The sequence below is a fragment of the Photinus pyralis genome, unplaced genomic scaffold, assembly GCF_008802855.1.
Source record: "Photinus pyralis isolate 1611_PpyrPB1 unplaced genomic scaffold, Ppyr1.3 Ppyr1.4_LG2, whole genome shotgun sequence".
Lineage (NCBI taxonomy): Eukaryota > Metazoa > Arthropoda > Insecta > Coleoptera > Lampyridae > Photinus > Photinus pyralis.
In genome coordinates this window covers 10,459,944-10,467,241 of record NW_022170403.1, presented here as the reverse complement: position 1 = coordinate 10,467,241, position 7,298 = coordinate 10,459,944, and the positions used below count along the sequence as shown (strand labels likewise).

Sequence of the window (7,298 nt, the reverse complement as noted above, 5' to 3'; positions counted from 1 at the left end):
TAATTTTGTTAGTCGCGAATATTCATTCAGGCTATTTATATTTGCGTGTTTTATCTTTCAAATACCTCAACAGTTTTAATTCAATTTATCTAGACATACACACACAACACAACTACAAAACAGAAATTTAGATAATACCTACTTTAGTGAAAAAGACCATTACAACAAAAACGTATGTAATTATTAATGAATTGAATACATACGCAAATGCAAAACATGCATCAGAAGAAAAACGCTAATTCGTTATTGCGCAAATGCACGGGAATACATCCTCTCTCATGAAAGAAGAAAGGATACGAACACGAATCCTTTTTAAACGTGTGAAGAATCCAGATCACGAATCCTCTAATTATATTGTATTCGAATCCTGCCTTCGGATCCTCCAAAATGATTCGAATCACCCTCCCCAGCTCAGTTGGTGTGCAAGCTTTGCATTAATTAAATGTAATTTTACCTCATGCGATATCGGAACCACACACCGCATGCGGTAAATCGCGTCGCTGTCGCATAGTGAGCAAACGCCCTTAGGGTTGACGTTGTAGCGCTCCCCCATGTAGTATGGTGATGCATTGGAGCACAAGGGCTTCAATTTTACAGATGTCGCGATACTGTATTTTGTGAACGTTTGCAACCTGCCCAGTTTTCGCATCGGGTCCGAAAAGGTGCTATTTTCATTTGAATGGCTGAGTTGAAATTTCATTAATTTTAACCGTAAGGATAGTGATAAAGTGATCACTTTAACCGTAAGAGTAGATCAAGTGAAACAAAGGGTTGTGCATTCTAGTGACATCTGTCATTCTTATTTCAAATGCACGTTATAAAATGACGTTCAGAATATATGACAATTCTGTTTCTATAGAAACGATTACGACGAAAGAACCTAAGGTTACTATTTTTGACGTCTCTAAATAAAATTCAGGATTGTCAGAAGCTTTGCAATGATTTATATATGGCTTGTGCTATAAAATAAAGTTTTGTATTATACACGACGATAAAGGGAAACTAACCATCTCGTGAATTAACATCTTTCACTCAATGGTTAAAATATCCCTTTATCTTCTTGTATAATAAATAACTATTAGATGGACTTTCTAGACTCTATAGGACCAGTGTCGTCTATCATTAACGAAAACCGATCACATAATCATTTCTTTAGTATGAAACAATTATTTTAAGTTTTAGTTTAATTCTGTAACACTTGCAATGAGAAAACGTATGAGGTGAATTATGTTTGAATGTTAAGCACTTCTTTTAAAGTAAACACAGTACATAAAAATGCAAAAAGCCGCACTCTTTATTTACAGAATGGTATGTACATATTTACATGAAAAATAACAGAACTAAAACTCAACAATAAAATAAAAGAATAAAAACTTAACAGAAACAGTCAACAACAACTTTATCTTTAACTCTCGCCTGTCATAACCTGTAAGTGCACTACGTATAGTAAATGGGGTCTAGTATTGTACATTATTTCAAGTGTACAGCTCAATATAAAAGTATTAAAGGTTAATTAACAGTATAACAATCCAGTTCTGCCCTTTTCAGTACAATTTTATGTAAAACAGAGTGTTACAGATCATCCAGATCTCTGTTTTATATACAATCTGGGTCGGAAAAGGCACAACTTCACATTCCTTATAAATTAACTGCAGAAGCCACACAAAAATTTAAGGCACACGGAAACCATTAAACTCTTAACACTAAATTATGAACTACAATTCATACCTAAAGCCACCGCACCGGGGCGTTCATCCTTAATTGACATTTTAATTAAAAAGTAACTTAAAATTAATTACGTCTAATAAAAGCCCACGCAAACTAACTATAAAAGTAAAAGATATGGTCTTAAATCTAATAAAGGATACGAATAAACCACCTTATTAATTTCTAATTACGTTTCCTGAATATTATGTGGTTCGTTGTTCTATTTATAGTAAAGAGATTGTAGAATCCAATTAAACATGTTACTAACGTAAATTTCTCATTAAGGGTATTTAAATGTGTTTATGATCTAAGAGATCCCTTTCAAATTTTTTAGGCAATAACAAAAACTTAACAGCTTTTTTTCTTAATTATCTGTCGTGGTCCCACAACAGCTAATATGTATGAGTTTATTTATAATAAGAATTTAACTTTTTTTTTGCATGAAACTAAAACGTAACAAAAACAATAATTCTACTAAGGCCTCAGCCTGTGATCTGTGGCTGTGGTAGAATAGTCTCCAAACAAAAACTCAAAAATGCGGCAACAAGGATTTTAACAGATATAACGTAAACTTAACAACATAATGCTGCTCGAAAATTCGGTAGGTAAAGTCTGATTCTAATCCAGGTTTTGTGGGGTGGCAACAATGAGAGCTTGGTGACAGCACGTTAACAATTAGAACGGGTCATGTGTACTGAACACTTTTATCAATTGTAGATATGTTCATATTGTAAGAACGACGACGTAAACAAAAACTTAAACAATGGGCTAAAAAACGAAGCTAACAACTAACAATGAAGGGACAACATTTTATCAAAATATCCGTTTTGAACCGGATCTGCATTCATCTAACGAATAGAACGCCAAACTTAATAACAAACAAAAATTCAACGTAAACAATTAAACCCATACTTGATATAGCTGATTTCCTTTCCATAACTATAGCCGATAACGGTTGTTATCACAAATAATGTCCCACGGCTCGATTCTTCGCCATCTGAAAGAAAGTTTCCAATTTTACCGTCATGATCAACAGGATATTAACTAGCGTTTTTAAAGGAAATTAAAAGGAGAGAAATGATATTATCGAGGGATGCTGCGTAGAAATTAGAGGCATGCAAAACAAATTTACCTACACTCTTGTTTACCAGGAAGTGTTTTCATGACCCAAAGGGTTGATGCCGAAGGGTAGATGTGTAGACACAGGTACGTCTCCCTTATTGAAGGGGAACATAAAATATTTAAACACGATTTACACACCTGTTGAGGTGAGGTGCATGTGTTATTTATAGAGAACTTGGAATTACAACGAAATAAAAATAATATATTTCCATGTTGAGATTGATTTTAGGATTTGGCTCTTTTTCAAAGGTTATACTGTGTTTTTGTTCGTCTAGAGAAAATAGTTTGCATGTAAGATTTCGTTGGATTTGTCAGATACATAGAAAGGACGAAAGTGGGTTTTCTGTTATAAGCGGACACCGAGTTGAAATAAAAAGGTATATTCTTGCCGGAATTGGTTTGAGTTGTTTGAAAGTGATTTCCAATTCTAGCAAAATCATATGTGGTCGTAAAACGAACAAAGAAAATCGAGTATTATTAAAAGATCTTACCTGGTGCACGTCACTCGAAGTATTGGAGGCACGACTGCGACAAGCAAACATAAACTTAACAAAAACAAAAACCGGAGTCGCCCTAAGGCGCTCGGGTATTTAACATCAACAACAAACTAACAGCAACAACTACCTATCTGTGATTAGTTTTTGGGAAATCTGCTTAGTTTATATATAGTTAAGACGGCCCCTCCATTACGTGAAACATATCGGTTTCTCCCACCATTAAAAGTGAATCCAAAGACGACTCGTTTATGTAATAATGGAACAAAGCAACCCTAAACTCGAACTTTCCTTTTAAATCCCTTGTGGTCCCTTTTTAAATTTACATATATTTTAGACATGTTGTCATTTACCGCTGCGCACCTTTTCTTGGGGGAACTCCGTCAACGGGTGTGCTGTGTGGGAATTTCCTTCGTACGTCGTACTCGCATACCCTGTGAAAAGAACTTATTATTTTCTTTCCATTCAACATTTCTAAAACTTTTGTAAATACCATATGCTATGCAAATTTTTCGATTAGGTCAATCGGAGTAGTTTAGTTGCCTTTGCCTAATGATTTTTTTTCCATAATGCTCAACTATGGAAAACCTTCAAATTATGATGCACATCTGATTTACCTAAATTTAACTACCATTCTATGTGGAAAATGTAATCTAAATTAAGTTTAGATTGAAACCGCATTTTGAATTTGGAGATTTCATTTAATAAAGATGCATTTGCAAATCCAACAAATTGACCCGATTTGAGTAGGTATTGATCATGGCGATTGATTAATGGATGTGCATTCCAAAAACAGTTTGGTTGATCTTCATTAGTATTGCGAGTAGCTACTTTATCAATACCGCCAAAAAGTGTAAACGTACGGCCGGCGCATGCCTCAAAAGCGCTTTGTCACATAAACCAGCATATATCTACGATGGGTACACGGATAGGTCATGACTTAGGGAAGAGGTGCTTAAATGTTAAGTTTCGGGGGTTAACCTCCTGAAGCAGGGCAGCACAAAACTCAGGATCACGTTTCTTCCTTATAATAATTTTACGGGAGTTTATTGTTACGAGGCTTTGGTAAAATGGTGACAGCAAATCGATTGCCATTATTCAATTGCAGCTCCAGGAATTAAATTTGGCGAAGTTAAATTCGCATAATTAAATTGATTTTTACTGTTATTCCTACCCTCGTATCTTCTCAATTTCATACGGGGATAGTTAAGATCGAGCTTAAGATTTCTGCCTGATACGGTTTTCACAGAGAAATGACCGTTTGCTATCAGCAGGTTAGAAAACCTACACGCCGAGCCTATTTCTGATACGGTTTTCACAGAGAAATGACCGTTTGCTATCAGCAGGTTAGAAAACCTACACGCCGAGCAAGGATCAGTATGTAACGTAAAACGTGTTTGGCACTTGAACCCTAAAAGAAATCAAAGGTAACCCCTTCTCTTTGAATTTACCTACCTCTTATATATTAGGACTAATCGTAGATGAAGCAGCGGTTGTCGATGGGAATTACAGTACAACAAATCACAACCGAAACCTAAAAAAACACTCTAAACTAAATAAACGAAATGCGCATGGCGATACTTACGATACAAAAACAAGAACGCATATGATAACCTCACTGGGAGCACATTACTTTGGAATTCCCAAATTATGATGGCAATTAGAATTCCATGCGTTCTACCTTACGCTTTCAGCTGTTTTTTATCGACGTGGGCTTCGATAAAGAGCACAAGTCGGCACGTTTGAAGAACATGTACCATTTTTAATAGTTTTCCAGTACAAAGAATGCTGTTTATAGAAAAGCTTTTAGATTCTCCTACACCCTTTACCTATAGGGTTAAACTCGTGTGTGCTTGAGGAGTAATTGTAAATTAAGAGCTATAATGGGTATCTTGGATTCAGTAAACGTCCATATTTAGGTGTGGCATATTCTGTAAACAACTTTCTAAAAATGGTTGCCAAAAAAATTGAGTAAAAGTTTAGGATAATTATTTACTGTTACGAACTTGCGACTTGCAAAGCTAAAAATATCATAAAAAATACATAGGTGTCCTCATACGTCCCTAGAAGACTATCCCACGCTTCCTTGGCATTTTTCTGTTGACGAATGTGGAGGAACAATGAGGAATCAAGCAATAAAATTAGCCTGTTTTTTTAAAATTTATTTCGATACAAAATGACATCTCAATCGTCACTTTGTGGCAGGTGGTCTACTTTTATCATTTTTATTTTTTGTCTACACTGTTTTTAACCGTTTAAAGTCGTCGATGTGGTATTAAAATATGTGTGGTAGAAAAATCCTCGTTTTTAATAACGAAATGAGCTTAGTATTTCTATTCGAAAAAAAAAGATTAAAAGTAAAATAATGATCATTCAATGATTATTCAAAATTCAATTATGCGTCTGTTACAAAATCCATTTTTCGTAGGTCCTTTCATCACATGGGTATCCACAATTTTTGAATGATTCAAAGCACTTTAGATAAGAAAAAAAAATAGGAAATCACCATCTGATAAAAAGTGACAGTGTACTCAGAATGTTCATGTTGTATCGATGCAAACAAAAATACAGGATGTTCCACTCTTGCGGCTAAATCGGAGGTGTCAAAATAAAAACAATTGAACAGGCGGGCCACTTTTGAGAATCACCCGGTATACACGACCTTATTCTAAACCATTTTTTCTAGACTGTGCAGAAACCTGTTGTGAAAGAAAGGGGCATTACTATACCGAATGTATTGGATGCTTTAATAAATTCCTAAAATCGCAAAAAAAGGCTAAATGGATAAAATCTAGCGCAAAAAAGGTCAGGTTGGGCAATATACCCGATCACGATAAGAGGTCAAGGAGGAGGGTAATGGTTGGTAGAAATTAATTCCTTTCGTTGAGACCTTTCATTAGAGTACCATAAAGGAGTGAGCAAAACGAATATTCACATATTTAATTTAGTTTTATTTGGTATTAGTATTATACGAGGATTGTTCAATAGAAACACGTTTAGAGGCTGTACAACATTTTTTATTCAACGATTTCGAAAGAACTCTCCATTAACATTAAGGCATGAATCCCACTGTTGTACTAATCTGTAAATTCCGTGCTGGTAAAATTCTTGAGGCTGCTTAGGGAACCATTCTCTAACCGCTAACACAGACAACATATACTATGTCTGTGCCGCTAACTCTACCTCAGCGTCCGATTTGAACCGCCGTCCTTTTAGTAATTGCTTTATTAATGGGCCAAAAGCCCAAAAACATGGTAATCGCAAGGTGACAGATCGGGACTGTAAGGCGGATGTTGTAAGACTTCCCACTTCATGCGACTAAGCAAAGCAGGTCTTGAATCGGCTGGGCTACATGTGGTCGGGCATTATCATGCAGAAGAATGACACCATTTGTGAGCTTCCCGGGACGTTTATTCTTGATGCTGACCCGTAAGCGTTTCAGAGTGTCTGTATATCGCATATAGAGCTTTCATTCTCGTATAAATTTTCGTTGGCTGACGTCATTCAGCGGCCAAAAATTAAATAACCGCACGCAAGTTGTCTTTGGATGGATTTTCTACCATGGATGGCCATTTTCAAACGCAGTCCCAACGCTTAGAAAAGAGCAAACTGCAAATAGTTTTGTCAGACGCTTTATACAGCAAACAATTTAAACAAATTAATTCGGTTGCCATGACGACCAGGTCAAGGCTGCATAGATCAAACGTGTTTCTATTGAACAATCCTCGTAGAATTGAATTTAATATAATAACATTGTTTTGAGGCACTCGTCGTTTTGTTTTAACAGGTTAAAAAGTGTACGCACGTGTGCTGACGACAATAGTACATTTTTCATTCATACATAGGTAGACGTAGCAGTAGGTATGAATCCTATAGTGTGAGTTACCGTGCGTGTTAAAGTTTGGCCTTTGCCCAAAAAGTCTTTACTGGGAAACTAGAAATAAAGATAGGGTGAAGGCCCGGGGATCCCTTTTG

General features: G+C 35.8%; 1 long non-coding RNA gene across 1 annotated transcript; it reads right to left on the bottom strand.

The window, feature by feature from the left end:
• Positions 1–1,270: 1,270 nt before the first annotated feature.
• On the bottom strand, positions 1,271–3,466 carry LOC116165059. The gene is made up of 2 exons (XR_004144068.1): positions 3,321–3,466; positions 1,271–2,704 (listed from the first exon to the last, which is right to left on the bottom strand). It is a non-coding gene; the product is annotated as an uncharacterized LOC116165059 (long non-coding RNA).
• Between the last annotated feature and the right edge of the window lie 3,832 nt (positions 3,467–7,298).